The sequence below is a fragment of the Pipistrellus kuhlii genome, unplaced genomic scaffold (assembly GCF_014108245.1).
Source record: "Pipistrellus kuhlii isolate mPipKuh1 unplaced genomic scaffold, mPipKuh1.p scaffold_m20_p_13, whole genome shotgun sequence".
Lineage (NCBI taxonomy): Eukaryota > Metazoa > Chordata > Mammalia > Chiroptera > Vespertilionidae > Pipistrellus > Pipistrellus kuhlii.
In genome coordinates, this window is record NW_023425438.1 from 976,110 (window position 1) to 988,830 (window position 12,721).

Here is a 12,721-nt window from a genome sequence, read left to right on the forward strand (position 1 = left end):
CCCAGAGGTGGGCATGCGGAGCCACCCCTGGCCTGCTGGTAAGAGGTCTAGTTGCCAGGAAGACCAAACGGGGGGTTCATGGACAGGTCCCCTTTTCTGGAACTGCTACCTCCAGAGAACGAGCCAGATTGCCCTTTCCTAGGAGCTCTGCTTAGTGGATTAGTGAAATAGAAGGAAAAAAATAACAAACTCAAGTTGAATTTTTCCCATGACAGTCCTGCCCCCGCCATCCCCGCTGCCTGCATCCTGCGAGCCAGGCCTGCACTGCCTGGAACTCTTCTGTTCCCTCCAACTCACACCATCGGTGTCAACTCTCAGGTAATTTCATCCTTAAAAGCCGTTTTTGAAATGTAGGCAAACAGCAGCTGGGCGATGGTTTTAATTTTCATGGAGGCACACATGATTCATTTTTACGCAACAAAAAGCCGGGAAGCATCGGCGTCCTGGCATTTCTCCTTCTTCTGCCCATAATCTCGCAGCTATGCGGAGCTATCGGAGGGGAAAATGCGCAGTTATATTGTCAAAGCTGTTTTGTCATCATGTTTTCAATTATGGGAGAAGCATTTAGTTGAGCTATCATCAGGAGCGCGGGCTGGTAATAGATGTGCCACCAGGAGCGGCTTCCAATGACATTTCCCAGCTCCCATCAGATGCAACAGGAGGAGCTATGCAACCCTCCCATTCACATGGGAAGCCTGCCCGGAGGGGAGCCAGGGGCCTGAAAACCCATAGTAGGTATTGGCAATTACCACACAGATGATCATAAAGGTGCGAGTTTTTGAAGTATATTCATATCATCTTCCTAGGCGCACGCACGCGGGGGGGGGGGGGGGGGGAGAGAGAGAGAGAGAGAGAGAGAATATTTTTATTTTTGACTAGTATTCATAGCTTTATATTATTGTAGTATACATATATTCTAAATGCTTTTACTAATGTTGCTTGGAACATTCTGATGACAAATATACTTGAGCCTTTTTAATCTCAATGTATGGTTTGGGGCTCTTTCTGAACTACCCCCATAGCAGGCATCGTCTCTGAATGTAAGGGTATCCATCAAGAACTTCTTAAGTAGCTATTTGCTAAGTCCACTGTGAGCCTTAAGGTACATAAGTTTAATAATATGCAAAGTAGGGGTAACAATTGGAAAAAAAAAACGATGCATCTCTGTGGGAAGATAAAACAGAGGTGAGGTACATCATTGGTTATGACAAGACATACTCAATCCATCATTAAACAGATAAGGCAAGAGAGACACAATGTGGAGGCAATTCATGACATTGGCAGGTTTATCAGCAGCAAGCGAAGCATAAGAGAAAACCAGACGGATGACATGTGGTCCTGAAGTGAATGTATATCTGCTGAAGAAAATCAAACTATGTTTGTCACTTAATTAGAAAGGCTGCAATTTCTCACCGAGTTGTAAGAACTCAACCAACTTTCAAAGGGGGAAAAACACTGTGAGGGAAGATATGTCTTAGAGGTAACACAGCAAGTGGTTCCACTCACGTAGGTATAAACACACTGCACGGGTTTGATTAAGCAACTTCCTTGGGGGAAAGGCCAGCTTTCAATCCCCCGGTGATCTTCCAACACTTATAGTTTAGAGGTCAAGGAAAAGAAAAACTTAGCAATCAGGCAAAGCCATCATAGTTGTCTTAGCAGCTGGAAACAGATGAACGAGTGCACTGACATTTACCAGTCCTTTGATTGCTGGAGATGATTAGGTGACCTTGTTAGGGAGAGAACCTTTTTATGTTTCCTCTTAGCAACTGGGAGCAAAACAGCCCCGGGCTTCCCGTTCTCTGCAGAAAAACACAATGTGGAACAAAGGTAGAGTATACCCAAAGCTCTACTGTCCCCAGAAGCAGTATTTAAAGTATTTAAGGGAGGAAGAATTAATTTGTTAAACCTCATATGTGTTTCCTTTAAAATGCCACAGCCGCCGAAACCAGTTTGGCTCAGTGGATAGAGCGTTGGCCTGCCAGCTGAGGGGTCCCAGGTTCGATTCCGGTCAAGGGCATGTACCTTGGTTGTGGGCACATCCCCAGTAGGGTGTGCAAGAGGCAGTTGATTGATGATTCTTTCTCATCCATGTTTCTAACTCTCTATTCCTCTCTCTTCCTCTCTCTGTAAAAAATCAATAAAATATATTTTAAAAAATAAATAAAATGCCACAGCCAATAACATAAATAAAGGCTTTTTTTTTTTTTTTTTTTTTTTTTTTTTGTAAAATTACACTCCATGGAAGCTCCTTTTTGACGGAGGTATAAAAGACCGATTTTGGAAACACAACAGAAAGGAACACAGACATCCCAATGAAGACGATAATCCCTAAAGAATGACTTTGACAGTTAAACATAAGGATCAGACAACCCGGGCATGCCTTTCCACTGTGGTCCCAGCATCATTGGAAGCAAGAGAGAAGAATGTGCTACCATTCCCAATCTCTCTTCTCTGAAGGTTTCCCACCTATGCAGCGAGCTTTATCTTTCCCTATTTCTTCCCAGTTTATCATCCCTCCCTGATCTATATAACCTGTCTCCAAATGTTTTCAGGGAAATATGTATTTGTGATTTCATCCTTGTTCTGAATATAAACCAGGCTCTTATTATTCTTAGCAAATGTTGCCATTCTAATCTTTTCCACTTTGGAACAAAGAAATCTGTTGAGCTCTGGGACCTATTAAAAGGGTGGCAGGGAGAGATAAGGATGTACCCATGCTTGTATGTGAGAATTCTAATACCGTTTTGTTAACTACACGCAAGATCAGATCTGTCCACAGGAAAAGCAGCTGGAACCTGATGTTTTCACAGTGACAGAGGGGTGGCCAGATGCTGTGAAGAGAACGCAGGCAGTAAATGTCAGCTCTCCTTATTCAAAGAGAGGGGCCAAGAAGCAGATGCAGAAGGTACCGTATTTTTCGGACCATAAAACGCACTATTTTTCCCCCAGAAGTGGGGGGGGGGGGGGGGGGGGGAGTCCCTGCGTCTTATGGTCCAAATATAGCCTACACATATACTTTAAAAAAAAATTTTTTTTTACTTGCCCGGCTCTGTGTGGTCTCTGTGTGCTTGCCTGGCTCTAAAATGGTTCTAAATGCTGCTGTTTACTTTACAGGGTTGATTACATGTGTTTATGACTGTGATGTTGGGTTTTAATGCACATAAAATATTTTAGGACACTATTGGTTTCAAAATCTTTTTTTCTTCATTTCCCTTCTCTAAAAACTGGTGCGTCTTATGGTCCGGTGCATCTTATGGTCCGAAAAATACGGTAATCACCTAGACAACCTTCACTGGGAAATTAACCAGGCTGGTTTTGAATCTACTGAAAATCCTCTACATTCAAAAAATCAAAGCAACAAAGTAGTTAGGCTAGGCCTTCTCAGTATCCCTGGTTCTGCCACTTGGAAATCTGGTGAACTGGGGCAAATTATTTCATCCCTATTCATCCCTCTGAGCCATAGTTTTCTCCTCAAAGGCGGTGGGTGGATTCAATGAGGTCACACATCAGCATGTCTGTCACCTACTGCTACGAATTCACAGGTTGTCTTTCCATCCCAGGTTTTAATGGAGCCTGTGTGAAAACATGAAGCAGATGAAGAAGGGAGTTTTAAAAGGCAGTTAGTCCCCTGTTGTGTCTCTACTCTAAGTCATATGGAGAAAGCATACTCTCGTGTCTTAGTGAATATGCCAATGGTTTCATTTGTTTTATTTTACTGCAATTTAATTACAGTTTGTGTCACGAATCCAAACTAGCTCGTTTTTCATATGCAGAAGGGCCCAGACACTATTAAGATAAATTCTGTTTATTTTTACTCATCGTTATCCGAAAGTCATATAGTTTCAAAAGTGAAAGATTATGAGTATATCTATTCTTAGGAATTTTCACAGCTTAATGTAAATATAAAATGTCAGACCAAATAGAAAAAGAGAGGGAGGGGGAGTTCGTCCTTCTTCTCATGCTTATGGAAGAGTTGGATGTTCCTTATCTCCAGCTGCATCGTAATTGCCGCACCAGGTTTACTGGTAGTGTACAGCTTTGTGGTTTGAAAACACACCTAATGTTTATAAGCCGATAAAATCTCAACCTTTGCCAAAGTATTATCTTTAGGGATAGATTATAACTCAGTTATATGCCAATCAGCATCCAGATTCTCATGTCTATAGCTTGTGGTTCAGGTTAGACCAATGAGAGTAAAGTTCAATATTTGGACAGAAATAAGGAAACTCCTAGCTCCAACTACTAATGTAGCTGCGTTGTAACTAAGAGCTTAGCCACACAATTAAAGACAAGCCAGCATAATGGGACAGAGACTGTTAGAAAATTGGAATTAATTCCTTTATTATCCATGCCTGAAGACAGCTCTGCCTCTAGATTTTCCATTTGAAACAGCCTAATAGCTTCACTTACTATTTAAGAGAGTTTGAGCCTAGTTTTCTGACACAATTGAGAGAATCCTTCAGCCAGATCAAATTTAATAACCCTTCTCTCAAATTTATTCTGAAACTATTTTTAGAATTCTCATTTTTTCTTAATATTATTTCCACGGTATTTGACAAGTTTTAAACTTGCCTTTCAAGAGCATTTATAACCTGTCTCATTACTCCCCTGACTGCTCTTTATAGAAAATATTTTCCTCAACTCGACTGTTCTCTCAACATCTCCTATACGTGCCAGACATGGCCCCATCTTCAAAGTGCAATGCTCTCCTCTAGCACATGGAGTATCTTCTTAAGACACTTCTCTCTCTTAATTCAAGCTCAAGTCTTCTGCTAAGAGCTCTCTAATGTCTTTAGTCTTCTGTGAATCTTTTCCAAATACATGGCAGGGTGTGTGAGTGTGTGTGTGTGTGTGTGTGTGTGTGTGTGTGTGAGAGAGAGAGAGAGAGAGAGAGAGAGAGAGAGAGAGAGAGAGAGAGAGAGAGAGAGAGAGAGAGAGAGAGAGAGAGAGAGAGAGGGAGGGAAATACTTGTGAAATTCCATTTCACACAAACAATCCCAATGGTTAAGAACTGCATATTTTCTCATTGCTGTTTTCATCTAAAAAATTATATGTACACAAAATATTACTTTTATTGGATACAATTTTTTAAATTGTTTGCATTTTTTGTTTTGAAGTGAAAATTGGACTGCACTTCTGGACTGTATCATTGATACTGCTAATCAAATAATTCTCCAGAACTTCATCTCTTCCTCACGAGTGCTGAAACTATGCAAGTTGTATTTCCCCATCATTCAATAATTATTTATGAAGAATCTGGGGTAGTCCTAAACTACTGTCCGTTGTTAGTGACAGAGCAATGAATAGCAGTCTCTGCTGGAAAAGGAAACATACAAAAATTAACTAACACAAATCTGGGAACTATTTCAGTCCATTGACTAAGACACCCAACGGGGATGGAGGAGCTTCTGTTCTATAAGACGGGGATTATGTGCCTTCCCTGCTTGGGTAAGTACCTTGTAATCCTATTGTACTGGCATTCTCTTATTGTTGGTGATTTATCCCAATTTTTAAATTTTAACACCAAATATTATAATTAAAAGTTGCATTAAAGTAAGTGAAAGCAAATTGGACACCTTCCCTTTTTTGTTTTTTGTTTGTAGCTTCTGCCATCTATCAATGCATGAGACTCATTTTTAGTAAATAGTTTACTCATTGTAATCTGAAAAATGATCCCTAGTAATTTCTATGGCTCAGCTTTCTTTCCATGAATCTTTCATATGTAATCTAACATACACCTCTCTTTTTAGACAGTAGGCAGGCTTTCATATAAAAAATACAAACCAAAGAATATTCAGACACTAATGATTATAGACACCAAACACTTTCTAGGCATAGTAAGTATATTTATTAGCAGATATAGGCAAAAAAGGGAAGATATATAAATGAACTAAATGCAACACTTCAAGTTGAAAAACATAGTAACTGAAATAAAAAGACCCTGGGTAGACAATGTCTTGACACCACAGAAAACAACAATGAGCTTGATTTTATAACAATATAAACTATGCAAACTTGAACACAGAAAAATAAAAGACTAAAAATAAAATGTAAATAGTAATGTGTGAAAACCATCTATCTGCCATCTACAAGTGTAATCCTAGAAATATGGTGGGTGTGGAAACATATTTGAACAAATAATATTTGAAAATTTTTCAAAGTTAATGGAACCAAAATGAACCCTAGCACGTTTGGTTCAGTGGACAGAGTGTCGGCCAATATCTAAAGGGTCCCAGATTCCATTCTGGTCAAGGGCACATGCCTAAGTTGCAGGCTCAATCCCCAATAAGGGGTGTGCAAGAGGCAGCCAATCAGTGATTCTCTCTCAATCATTGAGGTTTCTATATCTCTCTCCCTCTCCGAAATCAATACAAATATGTTCAAACAAACAAACAAACAAACAAATAAAAACAAAGGAAATGATGTTGTTTCCCACACTATGAGCCTCAGGGCATTCATTCCTCTCTGATTTCTTGGTTTGTGTTGGTTTTGTTTGCTTGTTTCTTTGCTTTGCCACATGGCTTCTGCCTGAATATGCTGTTCTATGTATATGTCTCTTCTTGGCCTGAAAGTTGTCCCGAGCAGATACTGCCTGGGGGTGACTTTGTGGAATCATGTCTCTGAAACATTAAACACAATGGAAGATTTCATTCTGTCTTTCCAGGCGCAAGCATCGATCCTTAGCTCTAGCATTTGGCAAAACTTAGCGGGGAAAACAAGCTGTGAGTTTTGTACTCTTCAGGCTAGAAGTCCCTCAAGCCAGGAGTCAAGCCCCATTGTTTTTTATGGTCCCTGGTAAAGCACTCTGTCAGCGGCAGGAACCAGATGCTCAGTCGAGGCCAGACTTTGAGGAAGTTCCCAGGAAGAAAAAGGTCCACCCCCTCAGCTCAACTATAAGGGCTCTCGCCTCTCCCGAATTCCACTCCATCTGAGCTTCTTGGCATTCACAGCAGTTCAATGTTTTAACCAAATGGCTCATGGACTTTTTAAACCTTTTTGCTTGTTTGTTTGTTTATTTAGTGAAGGCAATGGTTTCCCAGTATCTACTCTATTCTACTCAGAAGCAACTGCGTGGGCCCAGGCATTTTTATGTGACACTAGAATATTGTTAATGGCCGTTATATTCACTGCAAGTCTTCAAAAATAAAAAAAAATAAAAAACAATGTTAATTTATAAACTCAGCAACAGAAAGTTAACTAAGGAAGGACTTGAAATGCCCAGAACAAGGAGGACTAAGGGTAACAATGTCTGAAAGATATCTACCTTCATTAGAAGAATGCAGAATTCTATCAAATGACAAGATGGTTTTTCAGGTAGAGTAGCTGGCCACATCCTTTCCACATCTGTTCTCTTGCTACGTGTACCTTAATTTTTATGAGGCTTTTAATCTTTCAACGTTTTACTCAGCGTGGGATATAATAAACAGTTCAGTGGGTCTGCTCATAAGTATTGTGTAATGGATCTTTGCCTTTATCCATGAGAATAAGTTGTTATGAAGCATTTGATGAGTAAACATAAAAATAAAACATTTTTAAAAGTGTTCTGCAATCGTGAGCAACCCATCACGTATAATGGGTTTTCACAGAAAAAAATAAAATAAAAAAGATATATCCACATGTCTGTTTAATAAGGAAAACCATGTCAAATCTGATCTTAATTAGAAGTGACTATTTCCTCCCATCAAAAAAATTATAATTCTCCTTCCTTCATCTCTGCACACCAATAAGCTCAGTACCCAGAAATGGGTAGCATGTCCAGAGGAGAAGGGGAGACAGAGACAGGGACAGAGACCTGCATTGCTATGACAATTGCCATGTTAGAAAGAGTAAATGACAACATGTCCTAGCAAAATAGGATCAGGTAAAATTTGAGAAAGTCCCTAAGTACAAGCTGACATTTGGTCCAGGTAGCACAAAACTGCATCATAGAGTTGATTTTCTAGGCAGAAATTATGGGTAGGACATGGGAGGAAGGAATCAATCAAGGACATTCTGTGGACACACTGATCAAAGATTCTAACAAGTCTTCATGTGACTTAGACTGTGTGTAGATTGTTATGTTGCAATGCATTCCTGTGATTATACATGGGTGGATGAGTAGATTCCTCTATCATCTCCATTTTATTATGTGAATTTACTTATTTCTAACATTTTTCTTTATTCTTCATAAAATCCTCATCAAAGTCAAGAATTGGGTTAGTGAGAGAAATAAGATAATTGGACCTCCTTAGAGTATGCTATGTAAAAATAAATTCATCCTATTGTAGCTAAAAAATGTTTTCTTGTGTCCTGTTGCATATTTCACAGTTCAAAGACATTCTCTGGCTCTTAACATGTCTATTTTCATTTGGTCTGTTTCAGATTGGTTGGTTCTATTTCTGAATTGCTATCTTAGTGGTCACATAGCTAATATCTTCATGTCCATACAGGATAAGCTTGATAAGACATATGTGGTTGATTTATGAGATAGAAAGACTATCATATGAGGCTTTAAAGGAGCATCCTAAGTTTGCATTCAGGCAGTTTAACAGCCTCCATTCCTTGCTTGAGGAAATATATCATTTATTTCTCTTTCATTCTGGGGGCCAGTACTACTCGGAGAAGCTTCCGAAGGATAATGGCCATTAATATAAATCTGAAGGGAGAGAAGAGATGAACATGGAAAACCCCAGTGCGGTGCCAGCATGCTCTGACAGACCTCTGTGATTTAGCATCCTCCCTGACAGTGAGAATTATAATTAAACCACAGACATATGGGAGGCAAGTAACTGAGTGTCATTTAAGCTGTCTACACGGGAGGAGGAGGAGGTATTAAAAGAAAGACATGGGAATGTGTTTCTAAAATCATTTCTGGTTTCCGAAAGCAAGTTGATCAGACAATGCTGCAGGTGGATGCTGGTGAACTATTGGTCCAGAGACTTGTCCCATGTCATAGTAGCCCCTTTCAAGAAATTATCTTGCCAACGCTCCTCGGGTGACCACCTTGAGGACAACTCAAGCTATATGGCCTCTTCTACCTGATCCACTTGTTGGACTCAAAGACTCAGGGATCCTTCTGGAGAGGGGTCTTGACCTGACTCAGAGGACCATGCAGTATACAAAAACTGTGAGTTTTGAGCTGGATGCAATTCAGAGATGCAACTTTAGAGCTACCGCTCTTAGAAAGCAGGTGATGGCATTTCCCCTAAAGCATCATCCTGGGAAGAAGGGATAGTAAATAGACAAGGGAACAACAAAGCATCGCATATCTCCTTGTTCTTTTCTTTCTTTTGACACAAAACTGGAAAGGCACGTTATTCAACTTTCCTGTCATGAATGCCTACTAGAGCCAAAAAGTTCAGTGTGAGGAATAAGTACATTGCTTTAGAAATTATTTTAAGCTTTTTAAGATGGCTTTACTTTCATTTAGGAAATGGCATTGATACAGAATGGTTCAATAGCATGCCACTCAAAAACTGAATTTATGGTCCAATAATTTAGGTGCAACCACTTTAAACCCTTGTTGGAATGAAGTGAGCTCAGGATAAATCTTTATTTGATACGTAGCCCAGAGGATGTCACCAGCTATAGTGTTAAGTAAAACTGATAAGCAAAGAAAGCTGCAGATTCTCCAAGCTCCTAAATTGCCAAGGACACTGCCAACTCTAAGAGCATCGGAGTCTATAAAACACATTACCACAATCATAATTTCTACATGCAACTTAGTGTGTTCCATTAGATTTTATTTTAAAAGTATGACAGTTTATGTTGGGAAGACCATCGTGCTGTATCTTAAAATAATACTTTGTCATGCAAACATTTATAAAATCCATTTAATAATGCAAAATTTAGTGACCTGTAAGAATTACTGGTCATTAAACATTCACTCAAAAATCCAAAAGAAAAAAATCTAAGGTCCTCTTGAAGTTTTGAAGAAATACTAAATTGTATGGAAGAGAAATAAAGACATTGAACACATCAGTGATCTTCCATCAGAATCCTTTGCCTGCTATTTAGACAGGACACCTCTTCCACACGCTTCATTGGTACATCTGCATGGAAAAGAATTCTCCTTTATTCAAACTTATTTTCCACAGCTATATTGAGGTATATTTTACATGTTATAAAATTCCCACAGTTTATATCTAAGATTCAATAATTTTTAGTAAATATTTAGAGTTCTACAATAATTATTACAGCCTTGAATATAGATTAGGCTGGTTCCTCTGATCTTTTGTGAACTGAATCCTGAGGAAAAATATTCATCTAGTCATACACTTACGCATTTATAATAATTTATATGGGACATATTTTATACATGAAGATACTGAAGTAAATATGGAGCTACAAAGACATAGTAATAAAAATATCAGTAGTTGACAATAAATGAGCTTCTTCAACATCTCAGCCACCATTCTAAGTGCTCTGTATGTGTTAATACTTTTGCTTCTTTTTAAAAATATATTTTTATATAGAGAAATATATATTATTTTAGAGAAAAAGGAAGGGAGAGAAACATCAATGTAAGAGGGAAACACATACAGGCTGCCTCCTGCATGCCCTCTACTTGGGATTGTGCTCTTTTATCCTTTCATCTCTAATTTTATCTTTAAAAAAATATATAACTATATAAAATTATATATATATATATATTATATAATATATATAATATATACACATAATATATTATATATACACATATTTTTATTGATTTCAGAAATCAATGGAAAGGAAGAGATAGAGAAACATCAGTGATGATAGAGAGCCTTTGACTGCCTCCTGCATGCCCTCCATTGGGGACTGAGCCTGCAACCCATGCATGTGTCCTTGACCAGAATTGAATCCAGGATCTTTCAATCCACATGCCAATGCTCTATCCACTGAGCCAAACTGTCTAGGGCTAATTTTATCTTAACCACCACCAAGCATGTTCCAACTCTATTGCCCTTTGGAAATTATGTTGTTGAAGATATCAGGGCCTGCTTGTTGACAAATATAATGGTCAACTCCAGAGAACATTCTAGACATTTATAACTCTTTGCTTTAATGACACCTTCTCTTTGATTTTATAACACCTTCTCTTTGGGTTTCAGTTCTACCTGTTTCTCTCGGTCCACTTTGATCTAGACTTTTCTTCTATTGCAGGACCCAGAGAGTCTGCCTTCGTCAACATATTCTCTTCTTTTTCTAAACTTTCTCCCTGGGTGATTGAAGCACCATGTCTACACTATTCTCATTTACATTCTTATATATACAGGTAATCGATCTACCTGTCAAACTTATATTCACATGACAGAGAACCTTTTAAAAAATATATTTATGTATTTATTTATTTTTAGAGAGAGAGGAAGGAAGAGGGAGAAGGGAGAGAGAGAAAGAAACATCAATGTGAGAAATATCAGTTGGCTTCCTCATGCACACACCCTCCTGGGATTCCAGACCAAAATCCAGAGAGGGAATCAGATGGGTAACTTCTTGGTGAGGGGATCTATGCTCAATCACTGAGCAACACCAGCCAGGTGAGAACAATCCAAGCCCTCCCCCCAACCACAAGTATATTTTTATTTAGTCTTCAAGTTTTCATATGTATTCTGCTCAGTAGAAGCAGAGTGAATTCCATGATTGATTAATTGAATCCCTCCCTCTCTCTCTCTCTCTCTCTCTCTCTTTCTCTCTCTCTCTCTCCTCTCTTCTCTCTTCTCTCTTCTCTCTTCTCTCTCTCAAAAGACAAAGTAGTGAACTGACTATAGGACTAAGATCTAAAAACCAGTATTATAACTTCAGCAGCAGCAGCAACAACAGACTTAGTTCTAGTACCACAAAAATTGAATTCAGGCAACAATCTAAGGGAGGTTGGAAAAGGAGCCCAAATACTGGATGAGGACTCCGGCCCCACTGGGGTTTTGTTTCCCATTTTGTGAGAGCTGAGCAGAGGACCAGGTAAACCACACCTGGCCCCTGACCAGAGAAATGAGGCTGTTTCACACCAGTAAGGGTGTGAAACTTGTTATGTGGCAATAGCAAATGGAATAATCTGCTGACTTTTCTTGGTTTTCTTTTTTATATATTCTGATTATCTCTCATCAATATTGTTGTGGCTGCTCCTGATCTTACTTCATTACTTCTATTTTCTGGGCTTGTTTTCTGCCTCACGATTCTCCAAATATTCTTTCTTATACTTAGTAGATCAAAGTGAACTAATTTTTACCATATCAAGGCTAAGATAATTACATTTTATAGCTATAATCTCTACTTACTAGACTATGAAAAACTTACTCATTTCAATTTTCCCCCACAGACCCTTTTTATCAGCCCTCAGGGTACTCAGGTCCCTCAATGTCCACTACTCCAGCTTCCTTGGCTCTGCATCATGCCTCGGATACTGGTGAAGTATCACTGATTGTATTTTAATGTTTGTATTTATGTTAGAGAGAGAGGGAGGGAGAGGAAGAAGTAGGTAGAAACATCCATGAGAGAGAAACATCAATTGGCTGCCTCCTGCATGCCCCATATTGGGGAATGAGCCCACAACCCTGAGCATGTGCCCAGGGACATCCTGATGCATAAGTCAATGCTCAATCAATGAGCCACATGTTGTGATTGTTTTCCCACAATGAATCATAGTCTTTGCTAGTAGTTACAGCCACTGCCAATATCCTTATAAACTTGGAAAAGGAAGGTTCCAACCCAAGCTTTGCTACTCAGTCCAAATTTTGGAGCTAACCATCCATAATTGCTT